At 40.7% G+C, this 13,888-nt stretch overlaps 1 protein-coding gene across 1 annotated transcript in view; it reads left to right on the plus strand.

Annotated features, from left to right (window-relative positions):
• The window catches only part of Smc6 (structural maintenance of chromosomes 6), a 101,514-nt gene that overhangs the window by 4,229 nt on the left and 83,397 nt on the right, over nucleotides 1–13,888 (plus strand). The gene's annotated exons all lie outside the window — the stretch shown is intronic.

A 13,888-nucleotide genomic window follows, 5' to 3' on the forward strand; every position in this document is an offset into this window, starting at 1 on the left:
CTCTTCCTTCTCCTCCTCCTCCTCTTCCTTCTCCTCCTCCTCCTCCTCTTCCTCCTCCTTGTCCTCCTGCTCCTCCTCCTCTTTTGTCAGTACTGGGGTTCGAACTCAGAGCTTCATACTTTCTCAACTTCTTTATTTAGATGGTGCTATTTGAACCACACTTCCAACCCTTCTTTTTTTCTGGTGATTTTGAAGATGGGGTTTGGCAGATTTTCCTGCCTGGACTGGCCTCAAACTGCCATCCTCAGGAAGTCATCCTCCTAAGTAGCTAGGTATGAGCCACTGGTACCCGGCTTGGCTCAGATACTTTCTAAATATTTGTCATGTGCTGTTTCTTCGCAGAATCCTGCGTCAGAGGTCACAGGCTTTGCCTCAAAGAACCAGCACTGTGCTCTCTAGTATAGTGTCCACACACGTGGCTATGGAGCAACTGGACAAGTAGCCAGAACTGGAACTGGCTGAAACTGACACTGAATCCCAAATATGTAATATGAATAAGAAGTGTAAAGTATCTCATTAGTAATTTTTGAATTTTGAAAATGCTGAAATACCATTTTGAATATACTGCATTTAATGAAGGATATTATTTCAACGCATTTCACTTGTTTATTCTACAAGTGTGGCTACTAGAAAGGTAAAGATTAGATATGTAGCTGGTTTTGTAATTCTGTTGCACAGTGTTAGTGGATAAGTGTCACACGAAGAGAGGGAGGATACTTCAAAGTAAGGATCCTGCAAAAAGTACTAGGTGAGAATAGAGCAGAGGAATTTCAGTTGTGGGCCCAGGAAGACTTTGCAGGAAACAGTGGACATAGAAGTAAGGATAGGTGATCAAAAGGCATCCTACTCATTAATTTGTATGTTAAATTAAAACCCTGTTTACAACTACCTGAAGATAATTTTAGAGGAATTTAAAAAGAAGAAGTAGGGTCAGGATTATAAGGGCAGAGCCAGTGTGAGATATAGCTGGGGGATTTTGGCCTCAGTCAGTTGGAAGACTGGAACAGTTAGGTGGTGCTACATTCCTCCTCAGTTTCCAATCTGATTGCCCATCATAATTACCTGGTTGACAGTCCCCTGGGCTTGCCCCAAACTCTATGAGCCAGGATTGGTTGTTGTAAGGCATAGATATCCCTGCTTCCCAAAGTTTTGGGGTGATCCCTGTACAGCTCATCTGACCCTGGTTTGGGGGCACTGCTTGTAGACATACACTGCAAAAATGGTCACCTCTGTTGAAAGAACAGCCACAAGTGAGCTTTCCATAGTCCACAGCTAGCCATGATCCCCTCTGTTCTTGTAGTATGTCCTTTGAGGAGAGGCACCAAGCAAGAAGCATCCAAAACACAGAGGTCAGAGCAACCTTCACAGGCAGCAGGTGGGCTGGCACATGTGCCCTGAGGGGTGGCAGAGTTCAGGGCCTGGTCAGCCTCTACTCTCCTCAGCTGCCAACTAAGTAACTCATGAAATGGCACTTCCTACACACACAGGGGCAGCAGAAATTTCAGCAGGCTAGACTATGATCACTCTGATCAGTGATCTCAACTTCTTCATATTCTCAAAAGCCCTTTTTATAAGCAGGGTGCCATTGGCTCATGTCTATAATCCTAGCTACTCAGGAGGCTGAAATCTGAGGATTTCAGTTTGAAGCCAGCCCAGGCAGGAAAGTCCATAGGACTCTTATCTCCAGCTCTATGACTCAAGTGATATAGTGCTAGCCTTGAAAAAAAAGGTCAGGGACAGCACCCAGACCCTGACTTCAAGCCCTAGGTGTAGACAGAGCCTTTTATAGCCATATTAAATTAAAAGAAGAGCGGAGCAAGGCTGAGGCTGGCATTATATTTCTATAATAAGATGGGATGAGGAAAGGGGGAGAGAGAATACTTTTTCTGTGTTTGGTGAATAAAACTGAAACAAAAGGTCCCACTTTTTTCCCCTCACCATTTTTTCCTCATTATCTTCCTATCACATCTCTCTCTTGCTCTAATATAACCATATGATAGGTGTAGTCCCAAGACCTCTTAAATCATAATCTCTGGGGGTAGGTTCTAATAATCTGCTTTCATTAAAAATAACCTCTTAGATAAGTTCTGTAAGACTTAGGAATTCTAAACTCTTAGATAAATTCTATAAGTTCAGTTAGATAAGTTCTGTAAGATCAGTTCTGTAATGAGTACCATCGAGTGCTACTTATTGGCTTACAGGTTAATAATCTTGACTTACTGACTTGGCACCTGCTCTAGGACATACCACCCAAAAGTATTTTCCTCTTTGATGCTGATCACTTCATTTGTCCCCCCCCCCCATTTCTGCCCTAAGTGCATCCCTTTGCTGTGCAAAGTGTCCATCGGTGCCTTTTTTTCCCCTTGGCAGAAGAGATAAGATCTCCTTCACAGAGGAACCAGTCCCTGGCCTGGGAGCTCACTGTCTACTGTCTAACTTTCTCATTGTGAAAGTTCAGAAACAAGTTTCAGACATGGAAAAATCTGCATGTATTTTACTGGTGTGTGTGTGTGTGTGTGTGTGTGTGTGTGTGTGTGTGTGTGTGTGTGTGTGTGTGTGTGTGGTTTTAAAGGTTTTGCTTAACTCCCAAAGGGCTAAGAGCTACTTAATCTTGGGCTGATAACAATGACAAATGCTTCCTAATAATAGAAAATGTCATCACTGACAAGCTTACAAAATAATGCCAACTAGTGATCTTTAAAAGCACTGTCCTTAGCAGGCCAACTATTTTGCTTAGAAGGGTAAAGACGAGATGGAGAAAAATGCTGTAGGTAGAGAGGTCAAAGTTTTTGTAGAGGTTCATCACAGCCAGTCCATGAGGGTCTGTACTAATGATAGCTAGACGAGTATAGATTTCATTTCCAACCAGGATTTAGTATAGAGAGATAGTCAAGCCAATTTCTTGTAAGAAATGATCAGTGAGTTGCACCTTTAGAGAAACTGAGATTGGGCCACAGATAGCTGATTAGGATTCAAAGCCACTATCCATTGTTCTAAATGCTGGACCCAAAGTTGCAAGTTTGACCAGGGAATCACTAAGGAGAACATAAGAATGCCCAGTCCACCTCTAAATCTACCCTGGGCACAACAACAGGTAGATTTTACTTCTGAAGCTGTTTTTCCTGAGAGGGATTTTTCCTCTGTGGGGTCAGAGTCCTTGTGGAGAGAATAGAAAGAATATTTAGGATTCTCAACCTTATCCCCAGGAAGGCATGATCCTCAGGATTTTTACAAGGACCTGTGGTGGGGGAAAGGCAGGACCTGGTCCCATTTTGGATTAGAGGTGGGCTGGGAAGAGAATGGGAGCTGCGGCTAGAGCTTTGAACATGATCTCTCAACCTCAACAGGAACACTCAGCAACTAGCGGTGACTGTCTTATGGCTCTCCATTTGGCACTTCTAAAGCCCCCTCTTCAAGGGTGGGAGGTAGATTCTCTAAGGAGCAAAGGAACTTGCAGAGTCCTCTGACTTGTCACACACAGACTCTGAAAGTGTCAGAAGAGGTTGCGTGTCACTAAGTCCTCCTCCCTGTATTTCAGCAGACTTGGATTGCTGTAAAAACCAGGAAGGAGATTTAGGGTTGCAGACTTGGCTTCCTTAAATCATAAAATGACTGACTGTACCTTGTGATGTTAGCTTATTGCTTTGTCACAGGGGCAAATTTCACAGTTCACCTAGTTACCTCAGGCCGCATATTGGGTTTTGCTAGTCACCTGAGCTCAGATTCTTGCTTCCCAGGCCACTGTGTGGAACCTTGAGTCATTTAGTCCTCTGACCCAGTGCTTATCTGGGACACAAGAATAATGCCAAATCCTACCCCACTGGCTTGTACTGACCAGTTAAAAAAAGTGCCTAAACCACTGTCTCGTCTCATTTGTCTTTCATGATTAGCATATCAGGTTTTGTGTTTAGGACATCAGTTACATTGCCTAAGTCATTCTCTAAACCTCACTTTCATTGGTGGCTGTCAGGAAATTCGAAGTTCTGATATTCTGAGCTTATTTTCAATAGGCTTTCTTTGGAGAGAGACTCTGTTCCATGGATTCCAGGTGACAGGTCCAAACCCAGACATGCAGCTGTTAGTTCTAGTGATCTGTGTGAAAGAAGAGTAAAAGGAGAGGGAGAAGTCAGAGCTCACGAAGAGCTGCAAAAGAAAAGACAGCTGCAAGTCTGTCCTCAAGTAAATCAAATTGTGACATTTATTGGGCTATTTCCAGATAACACTAGCAGGATTACTTTTTCCAAGAAGGATCTTAGTTAAGAAGACTGCAGTAGCCAACTTTGTCTACCTGAGCTAGCTCGGCCTAACCAAAGCACTCAGATAAAGGTTTTAGTTCTGTCTTTCCAAGTTGTTAGTGATTTGGGACAGGCTATTGAATCTGTTTGAGCCCTATTTTCTCCTCAATTTTTAAAAACAGGTAAATATCAGTTGCAGGGGAATTATGGGTGTGAGGAATTAAAAACACTTGATAGGTAGTTGGAATTTGATTAAGTAGGAGCTCCATTGCTAGGAGAACATTGTATCAGAGCACACATCACTGAATTCTCTACATCTGGAGCAATCATTTCTCCAGTCCATCTAGTACAGGATGAACAACTGAGGGAGGGGGGAGACCGGCAGCAAGGCTAGGGTCCCTGGGAGAGAGGAGAAAGGAGATCAAAAGGCCTATAAATATCTGTCGAACTTTAAAATGCAAATCCCCTGCCTGTGGCCCAGTTGGGTTCAAATCTTTCATTATCACCCTTCTGAGAAGGGCTTGAGAGAAAGAAAGAAAAAAAGAGAGAAGTTAATTATACTCTTTCTCTCCATAGAACATTTTGATTTGCTGAGTGAGGTTCTGTGGCGAAGCCTGAGTATGTGGTAAATGTTTCATTAAACTCAGATCTGGAAATGTGGAGAGTTAAGAAACTAACTTCATACAGGTTCCTATGAATATACTATGAGTTCCTCAAGGAAAGCAGATTGTCTAAATCTTATACTGGCTGCTGTCCTCTGAATAACTGGCTGGCTAAGTAGATGTAAATTCTGAGCATACTAAGTCTTTTCACTGGCTGGCCACCTTGCTCTCAGGTATTTCTTCTTCACACTTCCTTGGAAGTCATGACAGCAGTGGCTCTCAAAAGGTGTAGCTGTGATTTTTCCTGAAACTCCAGTGGGCTGGAAAGCCTTCTTCCAGTGGCCATGACTCTATGCAGCTCCAACAACCTGGTCATGTTGGGTACAGCATGGAAACTTTAGCCTAACATTCCCCCGAGGATGTGGCCTGCTCTTATGAGTACCACAGTTGGTGGCTGATTTCTGTAGAAAGCTCAAGGTGAGTGTTCTACCGCTTTGAGCCACAGCTCTACTTCTGGTTTTCTGGTGGTTAATTGGAGAGAAAGAGTCTTACTGACCTTCTTGCCCCGGCTGGCTTCAAACCATGATTCTCAGATCTCAGCCTCCCGAGTTGCTAGGATTATAGGCATGAGCCACCAGTGTCCGGCTCCTTCTCCTTCACATATTATATGGAATCTCTTGTTTCTATGAAGAGATTCATCTTGTCTATATTCTGAAGACCTCTAATAGCAATCTCTTCTATCACTACCAAGAGTGAGTGAGTTTCTTGGGCATTGGTGGCTCACACTTGTAATCCTAGCTACTGAAAAGGCTGAGGGCTGAGGATCTCAGTTCAAAGCCAGACCAGGAAGAAAAGTCCATGAGACTCTATCTCCAATTAAAAAGCCAGAAGTGAAGGTGTGGCCTGAGTGGTAGAATGGCAGACCTTAGCAAAAAAGCCAAGTGAGAATATGAGCCCTAATACCAGTACACATACAAAAAAAATGAGTCAGCCATCACAACTAAGTTATGAATGTCTTGAAGGGAGGGATCAGGTATTATTCCTGTACATTCTGTATCAGGTACTGCTCAAAACTGAATTTCCCTCAAAATTAAAGCATATTGGTGTTTAAAGCATGGGTTTTGGCTTCCCATGGGTTTTAGTTCAAAGGTTAATTAATTAATTATGTATGCATGAAGCAATGAATGTTAAATGAATGTTAAATGTTGTTACTATGGGGATGGGAGAGATGTGAGCCAGAAAAAAAAAATCAAATCATTTGTTGAGGATATAACACAGGACAAAAGGCAAATGAGAAGGCTTGGGGATATAAGGAGGAAGTGGCTGATTAGCTCCTGGTCACAGAAGTAGTCACTGAAGCTGAGAGTGGAGTGATGATAAAAGGCTTACTACACAAGGTCTTCCGAAAGTCAGAGGGAACAGCAAGTATAAGAGTCACACTGTGGGGCTGGGAAGTGGCTCAGTGGTAGAGCGCTTGCCTTGCATGCTGAGGCCCTGAGTTCGATTACTCAGCACCACATAAGCCAAAAGAAAAATGCTGGAAAGTGGCGCCATGGCTCAAGTGGTAGAGCACTAGCCTTGAGCTGAAGAGCTGAGGGATAGCGCCCAGGCCCAGAGTTCAGGCCCCACGACCGGACTCCCCCCAAAAATAAACAAAAAGTGTCACACTGTGGAGTGAGGCTGATGCATTTAAGAAAAGTAAGTTGAGCAGAGGCAGATGGTGGAAGACAGGTGAGGGAGGTGGGCAGTCAAGCAGGACCTTGCAGGCTCTGGAAGGAAGGTAGGATGCGTACTGAGATGGTCCACCATGAAGCATTCACACAGGGGCGGGTTAGAATGTAATCTGTCTGCACTAGATTCACCTGACTGGTTCATAGGCTATTGGAGGTGTCTGAGTGCTTTGAAGCAGAAAGATCATTTAGAAAGTTCTTTTACTGGTTCCTATAGATGAGCATGACACTTGACTTTTGGAGGTAGCAATATAGTTGCAAGATTTGTGTTCTAACAGTGGGACCTCAGGCATGTTGTTTTACTTCCTTGGGTTGCTTTCAAGATAAATGAAAAATCTATGTAAGGTGACTAATAAAGGGCCTGGTTAGTCGCAGGCTTTGTGTGAAGATGATTCACATAAGAAATGAACACTAAAATGGTGATGCTTGGTGAAGCGCTACCTGAGAACACTCTGTCTTTGGTAAGTGGAGCTCTGAGAGAAGGAGATGTACCTTCTAGGTGGTTTGGAAGCCTGCCTATTTCTCTCATCTTCACATAGCAGTATGTGTGAGTTGACTGTACCAATTGTTTTTTTTTTAATTCTGAAAATATAAATAAGCTTTGAGATAATTTAACTGTTCCTAAGACTGTGTTGCTGAGATCACAAATTACTCCTATTTAGTAGTCATTCTACAAATCGTTAGATACCACTGCATTTCTGGTGGCTGCTTTCCTTAATGCTGTCTTGGACTTAGCCATATAGAGTATATAGAAACCTCAATTCTTGCCAAGGGAAGCTAGGAATTGGGAGTGAGTTGTAATCAAGTTTTAGAGTTTAGAGTAGCTCTGGGTTCAAATTTTGGTGTTGATAAGTTGACCTTGGATAAACCTCCTCACATGTAAATAGGGGACAAAAGTGCCTGTGTTTCAGAGATTTTTGTGGGCTATACATGAGGTGTTTGAAAAACAACCACAATGTAAACATTCAATGTCTGTCTGTCTTCTAAGACTCACTAATGCTTTGTGTTATACTTTCTAAATGTCATGAACCTTATTCATACTCAGTTGTGCTCAGTATTCTCCCTTTTTTCTTCTTCATATCTAAGTAGGGACAATCACTGCCTAAAAAAATTGTAGATTATGGGCTGGGAAGGTGGCTCAGTGGTAGAGTGCTTGCCTTGCATGCCTGAGGCCCTGGGTTCGATTCCTCAGCACCACATAAGCAAAAAAAAAAAAAAAAAGAAAGAAAAGAAAAAGAAATTGTAGATTATAATGGAACACATTTCAAAGACATCATTTTTGGCTCATGAATAGACAGCAAATAAGTCAATAATGCAGTTGGGCACTAGTGACTAGCCCCTGTAATCCTAGCTACTCAAGGCTGAGATCTAAGGATCACAGTTCAAAGCCAGCAAAAATCCAGAAACAGAGGCATGGCTCAAGTGGTAGAATGCCAGCCTTGAGCAAAAAAGCTCATAGGCAGCACCCAGGCCCTGATTTCAAGCCCCAGGACCAGCATACATGTACACATAAAAAGTCAATAATGCTAAATTTATATATGGGTAAGTCTTTCAAAGGACAGTTTCTCCTCAACACACAGTTGAGAGTAAACAGAAGCGGGAGCATGATCCTCCGTTTCCGGGAGAGAAGTAAGGTGGCTGCTCAGTGTAGCTAGTCTATAGCAGAATCAGGATAGTGACCCAGCCCACTGACTCCCATGTTTAAGACATGTTCTTTGGTTTGTCTCACAGGATGTAGACGTAGACTAGTTGAATTAAGTTCTGACACCTCTGTTGGAACGATCCCAGCTGTGAAGTTGTGAGGCCCTCACAGGGCCTAGATTACAGAGGTCTGTGCCTAGACAACCATCCCTATAATAATAAACTGTTGGGCATCAGGCATTCGATCAGCATTTTCAGTTGAACACAAATGAGGATTTATAGTCTACCTTCACATGGGTGGTGGTTCGAAACATTTGTAAGGATAACTCTTTCAGACTTCACTTCCTATTGAAAGGCAGGAATCTGTTGAACAATAGACGAAGAGACTTCAGTTAACGATGATGGAAACTTTAGGGGAGTCTTTTTTATTGGATCAAATAATTCTAAAATAGTCTTTGTCATTTTGAGAGGTCAATCTTTTTTTGGGGGGGAGCATCTTCACATAGAATAACAGGTAAGCTTCGGAGCTTATAAATAGAAGCATTAGCAAATAACTGTCATCATGCCCACAGAAGGGCTAGTCCCTTTAGCTGATGACTCCCTCCATTGCTGCACAGGCGATTTATTGGATTTATCTGGCCTGGCATGAAGGGTATTCATTCTGACAAGCAGCAGACAAGGTCTACATTTTTAGACTATTATCAGGGTGCACACTATATAGTGACTTTGTATCCTGTCCCTTTAAAGACAAGGTGGCAAGTCCTTGAAAGAGGCTAATGCAAGCTGTTAGCTGAGCCTGATAAAAGCTTTTCCTGGCTAAGAAGGTGATAAACATTGCCACGTTAATCTGCAGATGAAAGGAGGCTGCCTTAGCAATATTATTTAAGCTGTTTGACCCTAAGTGTTACAGCACAACAGGAACAACAGTTTATTTAGCTCCTTCACTTTCAGAGAGCAAGCATCTCACCAGGGCATCTTAAGACACCTAAAGGTGACTAGTGATCAAGCTGAAGGAGGGAATCATCCAGTTGGCTTTGGTGTCTCCTCACAAGGAGCCAAAGAACTAAAGACACTGAATTCACTACCAGTCAATCAGCCTGCACTCACTGAATGCTCTGACAGGTCCCTCTATTGGATGCTACAGATTAGAAATACAAGATGAGTTATCAGTCTGGTGTGGGAGACAAAAATGCAAATCAAGGCAACATCATTTGCAGGTAATGGTTGAGAGAAATATATAATATATAATAGCAGCAATAGAAGCAATATAAATCTGCTAGAGAAGACCGTTTACACTCTAGTCGTTAATGAGTAAGGAAGAATAGATGAAGCAGAAATAGGTACTAAATTCTCAGCAGGGCTCTGAGAGAACGAGAATCTGATTTGATCCCTATGCCTAGTGATGTCTTATCATTGGGTGGGAATGGGGGACAAGGAAACTGACACATTCTCAGAAGAGTGGAATTATGCTTCCTACCTTGTAGAAGCCCCATTACGCTACAAGTACTACTGCTGGTAGAGTGGGATGGGGAAAGTCATCCATACATCTAGTAGTTATTGTGAAAACCAAAGAGCTAAAACCTTTGCTTTCACTAACTTTATATTCTAGTTTGGGAAATAGATGGTAAAAGGACAAAATAATAATAATAATAATGATAATAGTAAACTCCCAAACAACCCACATAACATTTATGCCAGACACTAGAAAGTGTAAAGAAAAGGGGGCTGGGAAGGTGGCTCAGTGGTAGAGCGCTTGCCTTGCATGCCTGAGGCCCTGGGTTCAATTCCTCAGCACCACATAAGCAAAAAGAAAAAAAGCCGGAAGTGGCGCTGTGGCCCAGGCCCAGAGTTCAGGCCCCACGACCAGACCCCCCCCCCCAAAAAAAAGAAAAATATAACTGGAGCAGGGTGGAGTAACAGAGAAGAAAAAAAAGAAGACTGTGAGGTGATATATGAGGCAAAAAGTGAATGAAGCATGAAAACATAAATATAGGGAATTATCTTTATCAATAAAATTTGAGGACTAGTTCCACCCTTTTCTAGTTGGGTGGCCTAGAGAAGGTATTGAAAATTCATTGGGGCACCAGCATGTTACATACAGAAAGCTTGAACTTTGCATAAAGCATGTACTCAATAACTATGTTAGGTTACTGGGTTAATACGGGTTACAGCAAGTACATTTTTTCCCTAGTATTAACCTTAGTTCAAAAGTTACCGTTTAGAATCTTTGAGTGTTACCCAAGAAAGTTTCCTATTTGTTGAAAACACCTCCTCTGACACCGCCATACTACCTCCAAACAAAGGGTTATAATAATCACATTTTTACCCAAAGGGCAGTATTTGTCTGTATTTGACCTGAAATCAGATCTGAAAGTTATTTTATTCTTCCAAATGATGTTAACCAACGCAGCTATCATTTACAGAGTATCTTAATGTTCCAGTGGAGGCGGGTGTGCTCTAAACATAAGCAGCCTTATAGGACACAATTTACCATTGAATCTCTAGTGCCCAGTCCAATGTCTGTCACATAAGAAATGGTATACAGTTATATAAAAGAGTTTTATATAAGTTAGGAAAGAACTTTGGTGTCGTGAGAAAAACCTATCAGAAAAGTGCCTAAAGCTAGGCATGAGCCAAAAAAAAAAGGCCTTTCTCGGTGTGAACTTTCGAAGAAAAACAAAATCCCAAGAACTAAAGACTGATCTTATGAAACCTAGGCTAGGCAGACTTGAACAGGGCACTAATACACAAAACAAATGAAAAACAAAAACCAAAACCAGAACAGTTCCAAGTTCTGAGTAGCTTGAGGCAGATCTTGAGCAAAGTATTTCAGAGACAAGAGAGCCAATGAAGCACTAAAAACATTAAAAGCAATGTATGATAAAAAAAAAAAAAAACACACAAGTAACAAGATCATCCAGGAATCAGTATTCTGTAAAAGGATTGGTCTGAACTAGACAATTCCCTGAAAAGTAAAAGGTGATATGAGTGCATACATTTTATGCCTGGATGAGTTTTAGAACAAAATGAATCTAGATTTCACTCTTGCTATTTTCATCTAAAAAACAAAACTCATGAAACTCTAAATATTGTCTCTGCCTAGACTGGATGATTCTAAAATATCTATCCAGGATAATGGATGACAAACCAAGGCAGACATCTAGGAAAATGTTTTAATGGGACTTTTATCCTTGAGTAATCAAAACATTACAATATAGCACCATAGAGTTATAGAGGTCATAAGAATTTTATATAGAATTTAATCGAGTACTTATACTCAGCCCCAGTCAGTACTCAATACATATAGGCTTCCTTTTCCTTGGCAATTTGGATTACTTCTCTCTTGACTATCATGAGTAATGTTATGGATGAATGTTTATGCATAAGTTTTGATATGGGTACATATTTTCATTTCACTTTGAGATATGCTTGGGAGAACTTCTGGGTGACTGTGACTAATGGTTTGAGGATTAGGCTAAGTGGCTGCCCCATTTTGTCCTTATCACAAAAGCAGGTAATGAGGGTTCCAATTCTTCACATCATTACCTTCTTCATATTGAACATTTCAGCCATCTTACTGGGCATGATGTTTTTGGTTTGCACTTTTGTGATGACTTATGGTGAAGGGAATTGTTAAGTATATTAAGTATACTTATGTGGCTTTTATGTATCTTAATGAAGTATATATTTGGATACTTTACTCATTTTTGTTAGTTTTGTTATTAAGTTTATATAAATCCCTTTTCATATCTATGATTTGGAAATATTTCCTCCCATTTTAAAATGTTAATTTTTCTTTTCTTTTTTTTGCCAATACTGGGGTTTGAATTGAGGACTTCATGCTTGCTAGGCAGACACTACCACTTCAGTTACATCTGTAGAATAATTTTTCCCCTTGGTTTTCAGATAGGGATTTATGTTTTGCCTAGGCTAGACAGTTGCATTTTTGTACCTATACCTCTTGCATAGCTGGAATCACAGATGTGTACGACCACACCTTGTTTGTTGAGATGGGGTCAAAATAACCTTTTGGGCTTGGGCTGGCCTCAAATGGAACTGCAATCATCTCAAGTAGCTTGGATTTCAGAAGTGAATCATCAAGGCTGTGTCTTGTTACATAATGGTGTCCTTTGAAACATGAATGTTTTGATGAAGTTAATTTACTATTTTTTTTGCATATGGATTTAGTGCTGTTTTTAAGAAAACTGTGTAACCCAAAGTCACAATTTGTCTGTTTTTAGTTGTCTCACAATGTTAGCTCAAAGTTTTTTGATGCAATTTTAATTATAGTACAGGGCAGGGATTAATCATGTGAACAGCTAATAATCCCAGTAGCATTTACCAATTGTATACATTTGTATACATGTATACATTGGTAAATTTCTGGACTCTAAGAGCCACTACGTGATCTTCATTAACTTGGCATTTGGTTTTGAAATCAGGAAGGGGGAGCCCTTGATTTCTTTTCAAGATCATCCAAATATTCTGTCTCTTAAATTTCCATGTGTTAGAATTGGCTTGCCAGTTTCTATAAAAACCAGCATCAAATGATACTGCATTAAAACCGAAGATCAGCAAAGTATTTCTAAAGTATTTTCTTTGTTTTAAACTGATTTTTAAGTAACATTATGTCCTGCTGAACCCATCTATCAGCTTCAATAGATTTCTTTTAATGGATTCTTTAGGTTTTCCAATATTCAAAATCTTATCATTTGCCAATAAGGCTTTGTTTCCATATGTGGATGCCTTTTTGGAATTTTTACAAAACAATCGCTATCAGTATTAATGTAAGTCATGTATAGATTTTTTTTTAAAGAAAAGGAGAAGAAAAATGTACTATAGGAAAAATTAAAAGTAGAATATACCACAGAATTAGAAGAATAGTTCCCATAACATTACTGTGTTACTCATTAGCTATGTGATCCTCAGTAGGTTTTCAATCCTTTTCTGGTTATACATTTAATTTTCCAAATCTTTTTCTACTTGCAATATCTATGAATTTCTGTGGATATATAAAGAGTAATTTTCCTCAGTTTATTCAGCGATCACAAACCTCTTTTTTCAATTGACCATCTTCTCGTTTTCATTTTGTCCCTTACTATGGAGAATAATATTATCAAAGGTGGGAGAGTAAAGTAAAGGTATACTCAGAGAGAAAACAGTATAATAGCCGGGCGCTGGTGGCTCATGCCTGTAATCCTAGCTACTCAGGAGGCTGAGATCTGAGGATCGAGGTTCAAAGCCAGCCCGGGCAGGAGAGACAGTGAGACTCCTATCTCCAATAAACCACCAGAAAACCAGAAGTGGCGCTGTAGCTCAAGTGGTAGAGCGCTGTCCTTGAGCTGAAGAGCTGAGGGACAGCGCCCAGGCCCAGAGTTCAAGCCCCATGACCGACCAAAAAAAAAAAAAAGAAAACAGTATAATAGAAGGTACAGGAAGATGGCAATGAAGAGTTACCTTCTTGGAAACAAATGCTTCAGAGGATTGGAGAAGGAAAAGTAAAATTGAACAAATGGATAACATTTATTCTGTCAGATAATTATTAATATTTTAAACTATAAAGCATAATCTATAAGCATACATATATATATATATGTATAAACTTTTTGTTGGTTGTGAGGCCTGGGTGCTGTCCCTCAGCTCTTCAGCTCAAGGCTAGCACTCTACCACTTGAGCCACA

This window comes from Dipodomys ordii, unplaced genomic scaffold (genome assembly GCF_000151885.1).
Source record: "Dipodomys ordii isolate 6190 unplaced genomic scaffold, Dord_2.0 Scaffold20, whole genome shotgun sequence".
NCBI classification, from domain to species: domain Eukaryota; kingdom Metazoa; phylum Chordata; class Mammalia; order Rodentia; family Heteromyidae; genus Dipodomys; species Dipodomys ordii.